Genomic DNA, 17,418 nt, shown 5'->3' with positions numbered 1-17,418 from the left:
TTGGAGAGTTAGGGATTTTAGTCTAAGGTTTCCAAATCTGCTTATCAGAATCACACATGAGACTCTTTAAAAGTAAAGATTTTTATTCCAATGCCAGAATTTCTGATCAGTCTTTTTATGCATAAAACAGAATTTATGGTTTTGTGTTTGTTTTATTTGGGTATTGGGAATCAAACTTAGGAACTTGTGCTTTCCAGGCAGGCACTGTACTGCTGAGCTGTATCCCTGGCCCGGGATTTATGTATCTGATGATTAGGTGAATTTGTATAGCATTGGTATTGACTAGGTCCAAAGACAATGTTACTACACATTTAGTTATAGGTCCAATTGTCCTTTATTTGTGAATTAGGAATCATGACAGTCTCCATCCTACGAAATAGTATAGCTGTCACTCTGCAGTGGTAGAACTGTGGCTTGTATAAAGTAGGAGTAAGGAAACAGAACTGTATGTGTGTGGAACCTTGTTAATAACAGATTACTTACTTTTTTTAAACTAAGGCTTAAAGAGACTTTAAAAATATGCTGATTAATTTAGAGATAAATCTCTTATTTTCAAAAAAGACTGATCTTGGTTGGAATTTATCTGATTCCTTAAGTTTGTGTTTGAGTAGTTGACATTTGGCACAAGTGATTCCATTTTGGTTTGATTTGATCGGCTGGGGGCTAGTACAAGAGCTCAGTTGAAAATGATACTCTGCTGTCATTTTGTTTAACATTTATGATTCCCTTATTTCACACACATTGTAAGTACAGTAGTAACTAGGTAGGCTTTTCTAGGGATAGCTGCATTTTTGAAAAGAGATTTTATAAATCTTGTGAAGGCTAAAAGCTTTAATTAATAGTGGAATGACAAGCAGTGTGTAATTTTTGGAATGGTCTTGTGGCAGAATGATTGGCTGTCTACTGCAATGGATCTTCCTTTCCAGAAGATACAGTTGCACAACTCCAGCTTAAGTTATGTTCCTTGCAGATAAGCAGGTGTAAGTGGGGGTCATAGGTACCACTTATTTTTAAATTTTAAAAACAAAACAAAGCAAAACAAAAGATAGAAATGACACAAAATTTCAAAAGAATAGTAGGAAATTAACTCTAGTTAATATATTGCATATCATTATGTTTGAGGCAATGCAGGTTACAAGATTTAGGCATGAAAAAATGATCAGTCAAACAATGAAAGCACAAACTGTTATTTTTGATGAACTTATAGAGATTAGTGGGACAATTATCTCTCTTGTGTGTATATATATATATATATATATATGTATATCCATATACATATAATTTTTTCCCTTCTTCCTTTTCTCCTTTCCCTAATCCCAGTTTTTCTTGCCTTTGGAACACTTTCTATCCTTCTCATTTTCAAGGCAGGCACTTAGGCTGCTGGCTAAAACCCCAGCCCCATATCCTTCTCATTTTCACAATATCTATTGTATATTTTAGATATCATTACTCTTTCAGTTTTTTTAACACTAGGGAGACAGTATGATGTTTACACATGTGAGTTTGATTTATTTCACGTATGAGTATGGTTTACAGTTGTATCCATTAACCTATAAAAGCTTTGAGTTTATCCTTATTTATAGCTGAGTAATATTCCATTGTATAGAAACGTCACATCTTTTTTATTCATCCCACGATTGATGGACATTTGGGTTGTCTCCAAAAGTTAGCTATTACAAATTGTGCTCCTATAAACTTGGATGCACATATATCACTGTGGCATGATGTTTTCAATTCTTCTGGGAAAATACCCAGAAGGGGAATAGCTGGATTGAATGGGACCTCTGGTTCTATTTTTTGAGGAATCTCCACACTGAATTCCACAGTGATTGTACCTGTCCACACTCCCACCCACAGTGGAGAATTGTTTCTTTTTCCCCATAGTCCTGGCAACATTCATTAATTGATTTTTTGATGGCAGCCATTCTTTTTGGAGTGAGATGGAATCTCAGTGTTGTTTTAATTTGCATTTCTTGAATTTCTTCATGTATTTCTTCATCTGAAAAGTATGTATTCATCTCAGATACTCATTTTTGGATTGCGTCTTTGAATATGAGGGAGAGGCCTGATGTTCACTGAAAAGCTACTGTGATAAAATCAGCATGGTACTGGCAAAGAAGGAGACCTGAGATTCAGTAGAACAGATCAAAAGGTGCAGTCACAACTGCAAAGACACCCTTTGACAAAGGGGCCAAGCATATTCATTGGAAGAAAGATAGTCTCTTTAATAAGTGGTGTTGGAAAAACTGGCTTCCCACATGGTGAAGACTAAAACTGGACTCATGCCTATCAGCATGCACTAAACTAAAGTCAAAATGGATGAGAGCTCTAAATATTAAAGCAGAAACACTAAATCTACTGGAAGACAAGGTAGATAGAAATGTTGAAGACAGATGGGTGGGCAAAGAGTTCAGGAGCAAAATGCAAACCGCACAGGAAGTACTTCAAAGAATCAACAATTGAAATCTCATCTTATTAAAAAGTTTTTGCACTTCAAAAGAAATCACCTACAGAGTAGAAAGAAAACCCACAGAATGGGAAAGAATTTTAGCTAACTGTCCCTCAGATAAAGGACTTCTATCTAGAGTATAAAGATAGCACTTTTGAGCTAACTGTCCCTCAGATAAAGGACTTCTATCTAGAGTATAAAGATAGCACTTTTGAGTCAAAACTTTTATAACATAGTCATGCAGCTGCTTCTTTGATGCCTGCTTTATTCTGTCAACTGGATGCAGGGGATAAGGAAGCTCAGAGGCAGAGCTTCAAGATGGGAAGAGCCAGGATCCCTGAACCACAGTCTGGAGCAGAATGTTCATTGATCTGAAAGAGCTGCCTTGGAAGTTATGGGAGCACAAGTGTGAGACAGAAATGTCCGTTGGCTTTGAACCACTTTTGAATAATTTTCTTTTGGCTGTTAGGGTGGAGTGCATTGACATTTTATTATGATGGTTGTCATGGTATCCAAATCTGAAACAAGTGGCAGGTTATAAATATATGGAAAATTAGTAATATACAATTTTGCTTCACAATGTATTAAATTTGTATTATTTATTCAGAATATAGTAGAATAGTATTATAGAGTTAGGACATTTTATTACATTGCATTATATTCTTAAAAGTTTAACACGAAGGTGGCCACTGTTCAGGTGTGAAAATTAGTAAGACCATTTACGATGCTACTGATGAAGGCTTACAGGTAATGGAGAAGGGACTGATTTTTCAGAACTCTCTGGTTTAATAATAAAACCTGGAACTGAGAATTTATTTTTCTTGATTACTTAGAATTTATGTAATTTTTTTTTTTATCGGTACTGGGGATCGAACTCACGACCATGCGCTTGCAAGGCAGGCGCTTATGCCGTTGAGTTAAATCCCCAGCCCCAGAATTTATGTAATTTAAAAATTAGCAAATGATTAAGATATGTTGAGTATAATGCAGTTTTCCAGACTTTAGTCTTTTGCCTACTCCATCGCTTTACACACACACACACACACACACACACACACACGGCCAAAAAATAGGTATATACTTGAATTAAATTCTTACAGTAAAAGACACATTGCCATGGATCCCCCTCAAAACTCTCCCCCTCACTTTGAACAAACATTTCCTGTCATTATTACTACTCATTTCTGCCTCAGTGTTCTGAATCGATTGAAAATATTTGCTTTCTGTGGTCATTTTGACTTTGGGGAAGAGCCAGATCTTCAATAAGGTGGATGTTGATGCACCATAATATTTTTGACAAAAATTGCTGTAAACATTTTGTATCAATTCAGGGTGTTGAGGTAGCTATGACAGCACAACTAAAGAAAGTCATGCAAGAGGAATGCTTCCTAAAGTGACAGGAATGATGGGATGAGCAAGTCCAAAACAAGGAGAGTATTTTGATAGAGTTTAATGCCAATGTGTCTTTTACTATAATAAAAAGTAAATACCATATCTTTTGATCATACCTCATATGTATTTTACTTTAACCTTGTTATTAGTACTAGTGTGTGTAAAGTTATAAGTTGGTATGCCGTTTTCCCCCTTTGATGTTTCAATAACACATGTTTAAAACTCCTCACTTGCATACATATCTTTGAGTGCTGGGGGGAGTGTTTTTGTTGTACTTTGAGAAATACAGTTTATATAATGAACACTTTTTTTTAAAGAATTTTTAGTGCTTAATTCATAAAATTATAATAAATAAATGCAGTTACATGGACACTGGCAGGCATACTCTGCTTGGTGAGACTTTAGGTGTATCTTTTTCTGTTGCAGTGATTAGGATTGTGTTTGATTAACATTTACATTTGTCTCTGACAAACAACCAATAGAGCATACTAAAAAGTTTTGTAAACAAGGTCAAGCAGGATCTTCCAATGTTAGTGAACTGGGTCTAAATAAGTACTAATGAACATGAAATTCAATGGAATGAAGATGAAATTCTTGAAAGACGTGCTGTTGGTAGAAAAAAGACCTTGTTGGTAATCCCAGGGGAAGGAGGATAGCAAGCCTGGAAAGGACTAGAAAGCACTGCTAGCTTGCTGAGATTTATGTGTGAGAAAAGGAGGTTTATTAGGGATGTTATGTGCATGTCCCTCTAATTTTCCAACCAGTTATCTCTGTTCTTGCTTTTGAGAAATTTGAAAGATAGCGTCCTGGGCAACCCTTGCCCAGCCAAGCAGGAAGCTACATGGGAGGGGAGACCATGGCTGTCCTTGATAGTTGAGGATGTTTATGACATTTGTGGCCCCTACGTAATTCTAAATTTTTAGAACTCACTTAACAATAAGCCTTAAATATAACTTTAGTTTTAACCATGCCAGTATTTTTGAAATACTATTTCTCTAAATTAATACTTTAAAGGTTTCCCCAAAATATCTCTTTTCAAATGAAGACAAAGCTTATTTCAGATATTCTAGAATTTTGTAGAAGAGTCTTATACTACAGTCATTTGTACATTGAAACTTAGGACTTTTGGTTTTCCTTATGAAGCCTAACTTCATATTTAATCTGTATCCTCTACAGACTGCCTTTATCCATATAGTATTTTTATTTTTGGATTTGTTTATAAATAATTGATAAGATAAATGTAAGTAAAGTGGTAAAATCTCAGATGCCTTTATTTTTATAATTTTTCAATGAAGTAAAATAATCAAACAATGACTTATGTAAGGTTTGAAGGTAACCTTTTTTTTTTTTATTGTTTTTATTTTTTGGTACCAGGGATGGAACTCAGGACCCAGTGCTTGCCAGGCAGGTGCTTGGCCGCTGAGCTAAATCCCTGGCAACTTTTATTTTTTCATTTTTTAAAACACGTTGAATGAAATTTCAGAACCATTGATAAATGTTTAGTGAAAAGCAGGGAAATGAAATTCAGAAGGAAAAAGTCATATGGAAAACATGAAAATGGATGGAGTTTTGTTGGAAAAAACCAAGCAAAGGGCAATTAAGAAAAGTAATTATAGAAAAACAAAAGCATTCTCTTATGAATGGCACGACCTGCATGGAATTAGTACTCAGGAGGGAGAGAAGTCAGGAACCCGCGTGACTGCAGAATGGCTCTTGGTGATGCACAGCTGCTCCACACTGAGTCCTCAGCAGAGTTCTGTGGTCTGGCTTAGGGAAGATGGAGCCAGCGTTCCGCACAGGAAACAGTTGTATCGGAGCATGTTTGCATTGCAGTGTATCCTTTTATCTGTGTTAGCAAATTTGGTGTGCCATCTGGTATCCGTTATGCTTTGGACAGGAAAGTTTATCTTTGGTAAGCGGTTAATTAGTATCATTGAACTTTTAGAAAATGTAGGCGGAAACCCTCTCAGTCCTCTCATGGGTAGCAGTCATTCTCTTTGTATCAGTGTTCCAAGGCTCTTTTTAAAGGCCAGTGTAGGAATCACAGAGGACAGGATTGTGACAGAAAGATTCCAGTAGTTATTTTTAAATGGCCAAAGAGTGCAAAGGATCTTAGTACTTGCGCATAGACAGCTGCCTAAGATAACTTGCAGTAATACTAGCTGAAATTCTACCACTTTTCTTTTATGTGTCTCATTTGATTTTATTCAACTTGCCTGCAGCTTTGTAGGGTGCTAATGAATTTAAACAGTAACAAATAAAATATAGATAATGGCAGGAAGGAGAAGAAACAGGACCATCAGGTGATTGTATTTCTGGAAGTCTTCATGGAATTTGCCTAACTGTTATATAGAGAAGGAGTTCTGTCAGGTCTAAGAAAAACATGCATCAGTTTTAGAGAGCTTTATATTGCTGTGGTCCTCTAACAGTTGCTAGAGATGTTGTAGAGGTCTTTTTAAGCCTGTGTACAAAATCTGCTCACTCATATTCATCCTTAAAATTTAATTTGGAAACAATTCCAAATATACTGAAAAATGTGAAAATAAAACCTGTGAATTTTCTAGAACACCTGTATGACTTTTGTCCAGTTTCATTGGTACTTTTTGTCAGTTGACCTAAAATACACTTAGTACATTTTTTTCCTCTGCCAGTGCAAGATCCAGTGTGAAAGTAGATATTGCATTCAGTTCTCATGCCTCTTCTTCTTCCTGTAATCTGGACAATTTGTAGCTTTCCTTTGTCTTTTATGACACTGGCAATTTTTAGGAATGCAATCTTCCTCACCATTTTTTCTTCTTTAAATAAAATATTTCTCATGGTATGTTAGCTATTTCTCTCTTCCTCCTCTTTTGAACCCAGGACCTCAATACTGAGCTACATCTCCCATGCTTTTTTAAATTAATAAAAAAATTAAAAATTTTTCATTTTGAGACAGAGGGTCTTGATAGTTAAGTTGCTCAGGCTGGGCTTGAACTTTTTTTTTTTTTTTTTTTTTTGTTGTTGTTGTTGTTGTCTTTTTTTTTTTTTTTTTTTTTGTGCTGAGGATCGAACTCATGACTTCACTTTTGCCAAGCAGGCACTTATGCCACTGGGCTAAACTCCTAGCTCCAAGGGCTTAAACTTGTGATTCTCCTGTCTCAGCACTCTTGATTAGCTGGAGGTTATGCATTCTCAGCTACAATGCTGTATGAATGATGTAGAGTCCATCGCAGAGTGTGTCACATATCTGGGGATGTACCAGATCCATCTGGCTTTTATTGAGTATGCTGATTTTGATCAGTCAGGCAAGATGTTGGTAGTTAATGCAAAATTGCTGAGCTATGTTTTTCTTTTTTTTTTTTCTTTGCAACTAATAAATAGGGTATGGGCAGATGCTTTAACATTATGCAAAAAATTATGTTTCATATTGAAAAGACCCCCAGATTTAGCATCAATTCATGATTCTTGCCTCAAATAATTTTTGCCAGTATTAGTTTCCATCTCCAACACTTCCTCCATTTTTAACAGTTGATCCTTTATTATACAATGAGCAAGCCATCTGTTTGTCCTCCCTTTCCCCTTACCTCTATCTCTCATTCCCTTATCTATCCATCCATTATTCAGTCAGTGAAATAAGTTTATTCACTCCTACCTTGAAAAACATTTTTTATTTTAAAATATAAAAAGAAAAACGAAAAAAAAAACACGATGATACAGAATTTTAAAACAGAGCAATAGGGATTTAATAATGGTTAGTATGTTGCATATTGTTTTCAAAGTAGATGTTCGTATTACCAGACATATGTATGAAAAAATGATCAACCAGTGAAAGCACAAACCATTTTTTTGTTGGACAAACAGAGATTAGTAGTATAATTAGTTTTGTATATTATGTATATACACATATATGAATATATAAATAAATAGTACAAATAATAAATTATATATAAACACATATATCAATATATAAATAATAAATTATATATATGATCTTTTCCATTTTTTTCTTTTTTCCTTTCTGCCATTCCATTGTTCATTCCCTTTTAGCTGTTTTCTCCCCCTTCTGTTGTATATTTTGGTTCTCACTAACTTCCTAAGTCTTTCACATCAGGGAGACACCTATGTGTTCACCCGTGTGAGTCGGGACCATTTCCTCCATGAATATGATCTAAAGTTGCATCCATCTACCTGCAAGAGCCTCTAAATCATCCTTCTTTATAGCCAAGTAGCATTCTATTTTATGAAAATATCGTTATCTTTCTTATCCATTCTGCAGTTAATGGGAAAACTACCCCTGCTTTTTTCTGGGTCCCTGTTACATGGAACATTGTTTTCTTTCCTTTCACTTTCAGTTTATGAATTTTCTTTTGAGTTAAATGTGTTTCTTGTATATAGCATATTGTTGGATCTTTTTCTTGATCCACTCTGCCTGTGTTTTTTTTTATTGGTGAATCGAGGTCGTCTTCATTAATAGTTAAAACCAACATGCACTGGCTCATCTTTACCATCTTTAGCTTCCTGTTGATAGCTCCCTACTTTTCCCTTCCAATCAGTTGCCTGCCGTGCTCAGTGCCTCTGCTGCTATTCTTGGAATCATGGTTATTTTATCTCTCTCTAGAAAGTATCCTTCAGTACTCTTTCTAGGATTAGTTTTATAGGTTATGAATTCCTTCTGTTGTCTTTTGCCATGGAAGTATCTTATTTTCTCCATTAATTTTGAAAAAATAGTTTTGTAGGGCATGTCAACCTGCATTGGAAGTTTTTTTCTTTCAGGTCTTGAAATACTTCGCTCCAGGCTTTTCTTGACTTGATGGTTTGTGTTGATAAGTCTGCCATGACTCTGATGGGTTTTCCTTTATAGATGATCTGTTTCTTTTCTCTAACAGCTTTTTAATATTCTGTTATTATATGTCTGGGTGTAGATTTATTTTGATTATGGCTAGTTGGAGTTTTATATGCCTCGCTTACCTATATGTCAGGTCCTTTACCCGTGTTTGGGAAGTTTTCTGCTATTACTTCTGTAAATACTCTTTCTATGTCATTTGTGTTGATTTCTGCTTTTTTGTAGACAACTATCAATCTTAGACTGTTTCTGTCTGTGTCATCTTGCATCTGTTGAATTGTTATTTCCTGGTCCTAGTTATTTTTAAGAGATCTTTCCTTTCATGATATCTAGCTGCAATCCTGTTTTTAGGGTCTGAAAGTCTATCTTCAGTTTTGTTCAAGCAACTTGCTAGCTTTCAATGAAGTTTTTAATTTTCTGGATATCTCTTTGAATCTGTTTCATGCATTCTAATTTCTTTCCCATTCTGTTTGTTCAAGATTTCCATCATTTTTCTATGCTCCTCTTTTTAAAAAAATCTATTCCATTTAGATATATTCAGCAGTTCTTTCATTGTGATTGTCATTGCTTCTTTTACCTGAGATATTATTGCTGATCTGATTTCTTTTATAGCCTCATGAAGTTGTTTTATGACTTCAGTTATTGTCATTTCAGAAATTTCAGGTGTTCAACTTCCACTATCTTCTATGTCTGTGTCTCCTGGACTTGTTCTGTGTGGGCTGAATATCTGAGACTGCATTTATTCCTTTATCTTGATATTTTCCTGGGTTTCTTCAGATGAGCTGGTTGTGGGATCTCAGGTGCTTCCCATATTGGCTGTCTGTCTGCAGTGTAGGGGAATGGGCCAGACACCTGGAATTCTCTGAACTTAAGTTCCCAGGGAGGTAGTGGGGTGTGGGGTGGGCTTTTTAGACCTGCAAGGCTACACAGAGGCTTCTCTGATGGTGGCAGGTATATAGGGGCATGGCTGGCTGCTCTTTCCTGGGCTGGCTACTGGTTTGGGAGTGGGTCCCTGATTGCAGCCTGTGGATGTGCAGGGCTGTGGTTCTCACTCCTACTTAAACAGTTTAGTGGTCCTGAATTATTTCAAGTGTTCCTTTAATTTGGGTCCTGTGTCTTTTTTTAAAAAAATTTTTATTTAAAAGGAAAAAGAGAAAAAAACAAAACAAAACAAAACGGTGTAAGGGTACAAGTAATACAGAACTACAAAAAAAAAAAAAAAAAAAAACAGTAAGAAATCACCAGTTAATAGATTACACATTATCATCTTAGAGATAGTTGCTAAAGTCACAGTATCAAAGCATACAAAGTGGACATTCAAACAGTGAAACTGCAAAGAGTTGTGTTCAATGATCCAACCAAAAACATTAATGTGGTCATCTATTTAACACCCCTAAACACAGTTGCAGTTGTATCCTTTAGAGCACTTTTTTTCCCTCTCTTTTTTACAACAAAATTTACACATCTTGGGTTTTATTACTCCTTAGTTCTTATTATTTTTTTTTTTTGGAAGAGAATAAAGTCAAATATGGCAAAACAAAACTGTCAGTCAAAAACAAGGATAGACATAGCACATGATGTAAGAATAGAGTACAAGGTTATCAACAATGGTTACCATAATGCCTCTTGCTTCCTTAAAAAGAATTGTCTATGTCATTAGGTGTTATAAAGTTGAACAAAACAGTAGAGAACAAGACCAATAAAACCTAAACCTTGTAAACATTACAGGACTTCCAAAGAAGATAATAGTCAAACCAGAATGGGCATCATAGTGAATCTTATTGCCTTCAAAGTAGTTGCCTATACCCTCAAACTTGATACTATCATATAGAACGGTACAGAGTCTAATCAGTCAAAACAAGATAGTGGGAGTATTACAGGACTTCAAATGAAGTTAATAGGAAATCAAAAAAGTTACTATAATATATCCTGCTCATTTTTTTATTTTTCCCCTTAATTAAAAAATCATAAAAAATAACTAATTTTTTAATGAATAAGGGAGAAATTGAGATAAAAGAGGACATAACAACATAGGTCAAAGCATGACAGTTTCAGCAACCTAGTGCTTTACCACCAAATAACCCGACTTAATAGTAGTTACCATAGTGTCTTTTTCCTTGGAATATTTGAATATAACTTCATATACTATAGCTTCAAATATATCCAGTCAGCGTAAAACCATTCAAGTGGTTGAAAGCATTGTAGGGTGTTTAGAATCAGCTAACAGAAAACGAACAATGGTTTCTATATTATCTGTTTGCCTATAACAATTTTTGTTTATACTATCACATATAATAAAATCCAGCAAGATACATCATGATAAAACCAATGGAGACAGAAGTGGCTCCTGTGTCTTTATAGTACCATTTTTCTTTTTAAAAAGCATTTTCCTGTTTTCTGAAATAAGATACTGCAGGCATAGCTTCTATCTGCCATGCCCCAGCCCTGGAATCAGCCATTTTTCCAGGAGCCCTGGTTAATTTTTAGTGAGGAATAGCATTAAAGATCAAAGTGTGGGTGGTGGATATGGTCAGTGTTACTTGTTCTCTTCACCCCAGTCCTCAGACCTTGTCTTTATATGTCTAATGTGAGATCTAGAAAGCCATGGGTCAGTTTGTTAACATCTATCTTTCTTGTTGTTGGGACAGAATTCTTTATAGCTATAAGATAAAGGAGAAGAGGTTTATTTTGACTCATAGATGATAGAGATTTCAGTCTATATGGTACAGGGGCATAGCAGAAGAGAAACATTCCTGTCATGGCAGGTACGAAAAAGGGGGATCAAGGGAGGAGGAGGAATATATAATCTCTCTAGATACATCTACAATGATCTAATTTGTCCCACCAGGTTTATCTCCCCAAACCACATGTAGCTATAAATCCATCACTGACCTAATCCAATGATGAGTATCATAAACCCATTGATCTAGTCACCTTCCAAAAGTCTCACGAGTACATGAGGCTTTGGGAGCACAACTGAATATAAATCACAACAGCATTCATGGTTTTTGACCAGAATTAGACCCCTCATGCCTCTGACTGTAAAGACAAGTCCCCATGGTATTTTGATTCTGAGTTTCATGTAATGCCCACAATCATAAGCTCATTCTGTATTTCCTTTTTTTTTTTTTCTTGAGGATATAGTAGGTCTCATTTTCAGCAGTATCTGGAGATTATTTTAAGCTTTCCTCTCAGTCTTTTCCTCCCTTAATGTTAATATATTTTGGAAACTAGAAAAGTGCCAAGAAAAGGAGAAAAAAAATTACCTATAATTTCACCACCCAGAGGGCCCCCCCCAACTATTAACCTTATTATATGAATGGACTTGGGTAGAACTCTATTCTTTTAAAAAAATTTAATACTGAAGTGTTCCTCCTTTTTAAGTATATTTCTTAACACTTAGATCTTTGGTACCTAATAATTTATATTCTAGATGTCTTGAGGCTTGATAGTTTTATATGGTGTGTTAGCTTATTGACATTTGGAATTACAGTGTTTTCCAGAATTCTTCCAAAATTAGTAGTTTCAGTCTTTTTCTCACCTGTAGTTCTTTGATTAGCTATTGTATTTCATCTCTTCTCATAGACCTTACAGATTTGTCTAAGCAGTAACTGTGGGACAAGTTTTTAAGCTCTTTTCTTGTGATATATCTCCCCAACTTCCATTTTGGAAATACCAAAATTTTCCTTATTTTTCCTACTAGAATGGGAAATAAATCCATTACTAAGAAGACAGTTTTATACTGTGTGAATGTTTAACAGTTTCATCTCAGCAAGGGAGTTTCTCCATTCCTTCCTTTTTGTTTTACAAACAGGAATGGAAACTGAGATTCAGAAAGGTTACATGAGTCCCATATGTTCTACTGCTTATTATTGGTGTAGTTGAGATAAAACCAGTGACTTCATTTCTGGTTTAATTAGTGTTTAAATTTTTCAGTACAGATACGTTATGTTTCTGTAATTTTATACACCTAATTCTTTTTGCTTTCCTCAGCTTTCATGTTATATGCTCCATTTTCTTGCCTTTTGAAAAAGAAGAAAGAACAATTTAAGGACTAACTTTTATCATTGAATGCTTTTTATGGCTGCATTATAAATTGTTGAGAATACAGAGTCTAATGGAAACACTTAATGATAAAGGAGGGGCTCCATCACAGGTAACCTCCCATCCCACTCTACCCTATTTTAGTGAATAGACTATTTAAACTAAATTAAGGATATAAATTCTGTTGTTTCAGTTTTAATATTTCATGACTGATTTTATAGATGAAATTATATTTTATAATAAATAGGAAGAAGAATTTATATAGCCTGTTCTATTTGATGTAAAGTAGCAAATCCCATTTCTCTGTAGCTGTAAAGAAAATTCATTATAATGTCTTTAGTTGTAAGAGATGGTTTCATTGTGATCAGTTACACTGATAATAAAACAACCTTTTTCAGATAGCACAAGACTCAAGTGATTGTGTCTGCTTTTAACGATATTGAATTTTTTATTTTTTACTTTATTCATAGAATCATCATTCCTTTTTCTTGTTCTTTTTAATCCTGTACTAGTAGGACTTTTTTTTAATCTTAAAAAGATGGAAATACTACCACAGTATTGATGTTAAAAATACTTTTTGAAAGGAGGTACTAAATTTTAACTTTCCATGTCAGAATTTTCTTTGAAAGATATATTTGTCAGATAGTTGATACAAAGTTGTCATAAAATAAACTATTACTAAGTCAGTTTAATGTATAGTACTTGGAAAATCATACTTGACATGTAGGAAGGTTTTTAAAAAAGTAAATTGCCAGGTATGATGATTGAACTAACTTTGTTTTACAGTATAGTTTGTTGTTTTACATTGTTGTTAATTCAGCTTCATAAATATTTTGGAAGGCTGAGAATCTTTGATAATGAAAGAAACCCATAGTTTCCTTTGTCACTATGGTATTGTCTGCTTTGTTTTGATCCTTATCAATATAGTGCTTTAGAGATTATTTTATCTCCTAATCACTAAGCAAATGTTGAAATTTTTAGCTTGCACGCAGAATTAAATTGGATATTTAAAATATAACATGGGTATTCTTTGGAATAGAAACAATTTTGGGAGTATGTAGTTCTAGCCTTCTTGTTTGCAATGCTTTGAACTGTTGATGAGAAAGATCTTTTTGGCTGAAGCCTAGAAATGGCATATGGATGCTTTGGATGTGAGACTCACCTCAGGTCTGTGCCCTGAGCAGAGGCCCTTATATTGCATGGCTTGCCTCCTTAGCTTTGGGTATGCCAGAATACTAGTTGGAAAGGAACCAATCAATGGCTGTCAACTTCTGTGGCAACCTCCTTGCTCAGTAGCTGTTAGGGGTCCATATGACAGAAGGCTTTTATCCAAAATGAGCAAGATTTTTCAGAAAACATTAAGACACTTCCTTTATTTTATACAAATCTAAATTTAAAAGTTGCTTCACCTCATTTCTTTACTAGTTAGCTGTTTAATAGCTCTTGATTTCTCTCTCTCTCTCTCTTTCTCTCTCTTTCTCTCTTTTTTGGTGCCAGGGATCAAACTCACAACCTTGCGCTTGCCAAGCAGGTGCTTGTGTTGCTGAGCTTTCCCCCTCAGCCTTAGCTCTTGGTTTTCTTATATCAATTTTTTATTATTATTAGAGATGGGTTTTGATAGTGGGAGAGATACAGTTGTGAATATCATTTTTATTACAGTTCTAGAATAAAAAATTGATAAGAATTCTGCCTGATAATACATTAATATGATGGATATCATGTAACTAACATTTTTTGATCTCCTCCTTTGTGCATTAGTACTGTTGTGCTAGTACAGAAGCGTTTTGTTAAGGGATAGAACCGACAAGAAAAATATGTATATGAAATACTGTATATAAAGGAGGCAGTAGCTCCAGGTGAGTCCCTTTTGATAAGATAGGAAAGAGAAAAGAGAATTGTCTATTGCCACATGAAAAATTATGTTAAAAGGCAGTGACACGAAATGATAAGCATTTATTTTCTTGCAATTTTGTGGATCAGGAATTTTTTTTTTCTTTTGAGACAGGATCCTGAGTGCTGGGATTATAGGCATGTGCCACCAAGCCCAGCCTCCGTGGGTCAGAAATTTGAGAGTGGGCTTACCTGGGTATTCCTGGATCTAGGTCTATCTTGTAGCTGTATAGGGTAGGATTTTGTAAGGGCAGCTCTCATCTGAAGGGGTAACTGGGCATAGTAAGTCTGCTATCGAAATGGCCTTGCTTCCTGGCTATTGGCAGGACCTGTATCTTCACTGGCGCTGTGAAGGAGGCCTCATATCCCCAGAGGCTGAACGGGTGTCTTCACTGCCCTGTACTGGCTTTTCCCGGGGGAAGGCAAGTGGGAAGGATGAGTCTCTTAGGACTTGTGTTTAGGTGAAATACTTCCAGTGTTTTCTGTTCGTGACGGTTAAGTCCAGCTCATACTCAGGTGGAAGGAAGTTAAGCTCTGCCCCTTGAAGAGTCTATCCAAGAATTTTTGGACTATTTAAAACTGCCACAGACAGTTGATAGTAAACAACTTTACAAACTTAAAACTGAGTAAATGTGTTGTCAGCTGTTCTCAGAACAGTGAAGAAGTAGGTTTCCTGGACCTTCATGTTTGTGAACTGGTCCTGATGTAAGTAAATCAAACTGCATTGCACGTGTGTTTGTGCTCAATTGTCCCTGTGTTATCTAGTAAATGTGTTTTTAGTATATTAAATAAACTCTTGTCACAATGATTTATTCAACCTGCAGTTGTAGACACTGATGGCAGAGTCAATTTTTTCCTTGTAAGGGCAAGAGACTATTTTGTGGTGTTGTTACCAGTTGGTATACCAATGGATGAGACCTGGCAGGGAACAGTGGGGTACAGTACGTGGCAGATTATGCACATGGTGTTCTGTAACTACATCAGAGTGCAGAGCTTCCCAATGATAGATCTGATGTATGAGTTGTATTAGGTTAGGTAATAGTGTAATAATATAGCTACAATAGAATGTCCAGTTGAACATGGTAGATGAAGCGATAGGACGGCTCTACAACTTCCATTTATTCTGCGCTTGCTCATTGAAGTACACAGTTGACTTGTGGACAGGCCTGCTTTGTTCTTCCAGGAGTGAACATCCCGACTGTAGGATCATAATGGCTAGATTTCATCCTTTTTTGAATTCCTCCAAGGAAAAGCCCAAGATATTGTTAGGCATTTTTACATATACATGTATTTATACCTTCCTTGGAATGCACATATATTCCTAGTGTGATGTTTGTGTGGTCTTAGCGATGTGTGCTAATCTCATACTATGTGTGCCACTAATTTGGGTAAGTCCAGGAGAGATTAAGGGTGGATTTGAGTGAGATAGAAGGCAGGGAGAAGGTGAGTTCTTGTATGGCGTCATCATACCAGTGGGCAAGTATGTCTATCAACGAGAGAGAGAGGGTGGGAGAGGGAGCTTAAGAGGGAAAGAAGGGGAGAAGGGAGAAGGGGAAGAGGGAGAAGGAGAGATGGAGAAGGAGAAGGAAGGCGGGGTGGAGAGAGAGTGATTGATTGATTCACAGAACTTAAAACTTCAGCTCACTTCCCATCACCTCTTTGGAAATGGAAAGATGACTTAGAAATGAAAATGAATCAGGTGAGTGAAAAGTAGAAGGAAAAAGATGAAAATGAAAGGAAAAAATTCATGCATGCTGTCTGTAGTATAGGTAGCATTTAAAATGGCTGAATGATTAAGTTTCTCTTAATACTTACTGAAATGTTTTCTTTGAAGTCAGAAGAGAAAATTCTTCAGAGAAGTGGCCACCAGGTGTCATCAGAAGGCTGCTATTGATTTGTTTTATTCTACTCAGAAAGCAAGTGTTTTGATTTGTTTTTTTGAAATATTTTCCACCACTTTAAAACATAGCCGAGAAATATTAAAGAGTAGGGACTTTCTTTTGTGATAGTTTCTGGCTGAATTAATAACCTATAGGTAAAAACAAAGATAACTGAGTTACATGTAGCTTATTTTTTAGCCGAGGAGCAACTACTTGAAGAATTTTTTGATAAGACGATACTTAGAATAGCATATTTAGAAAAAAGAAGTGGTTCTGTCACCGTGTGATGTGTGTTGAATAGTGTACTTGTACAGGAAACCTAATGCTTGCAGAAGGTTGGGCTTAATAATATATGCCACTGTTTTAGTCTGGGTAGCTGCTAGAATCTTTTTTTTTTTGTCAGTACCGGGGATCGAACTCACGACCGCACGCTTGCAAAGCAGGTGCTTCTGCTGCTGAGCTAAACCCCCAGCCCAACTGCTAGAGTCTTCTCAATCTTCAAAGTTTACTGTGAGAAGAAATCTTAGTCATTTTATTTCTATACTAAATTACTAATGCTGGTGATTTTAAAAAGAAGGGAGATTGATTATACCTTATCTTGAGAGCTGACAGCAAGCCCTGCCTGTTTTTGTTGTTTTGCTTTGTTTCTGAGAGAACCAGAGGTACTTTCTGTTAGATGGTAAGCATTCAGTGTTTGTTGAGTGAATGAATGAAATGTACCTCAGAAAAATGAGCTCTTAAGCTATCCTAATAAGGTGATTTTTGAATTTTTTTTCCCTAAAAGAACTCCTTAGCTCCATATCTACCTCTAAGATGATATTTCTACTTGTTAGTTACTCCTTTGCTAATGGAATTTTAAAATTTGCATTCCCATGAACTCTCATTTCTATTTAATAACTTCTAGGTCACTTTAAGATACTTACTAAATGAATTTCACTGCA

General features: G+C 35.6%; 1 protein-coding gene across 4 annotated transcripts in view; it reads left to right on the top strand.

Moving 5' to 3' along the window:
• Window positions 1-17,418, top strand: part of Znf407 (zinc finger protein 407) — a 448,808-nt gene that overhangs the window by 19,470 nt on the left and 411,920 nt on the right. Inside the window, exon 1 of one of the 4 annotated variants that reach the window (XM_063231438.1) lies at window positions 12,660-12,819. The exons of the other annotated variants lie outside the window; for them this stretch is intronic. The gene's annotated coding sequence lies outside the window, so the exon portion shown is untranslated. Of the gene's footprint in view, window positions 1-12,659; window positions 12,820-17,418 lie in introns of those variants that run through there. 4 annotated transcript variants of the gene reach the window in all.

The sequence above is a fragment of the Cavia porcellus genome, unplaced genomic scaffold (genome assembly GCF_034190915.1).
Source record: "Cavia porcellus strain 051 isolate PalLab524CR breed Dunkin Hartley unplaced genomic scaffold, mCavPor4.1 scaffold_20, whole genome shotgun sequence".
Lineage (NCBI taxonomy): Eukaryota > Metazoa > Chordata > Mammalia > Rodentia > Caviidae > Cavia > Cavia porcellus.
This window is presented reverse-complemented; position numbering and strand designations above follow the sequence as displayed.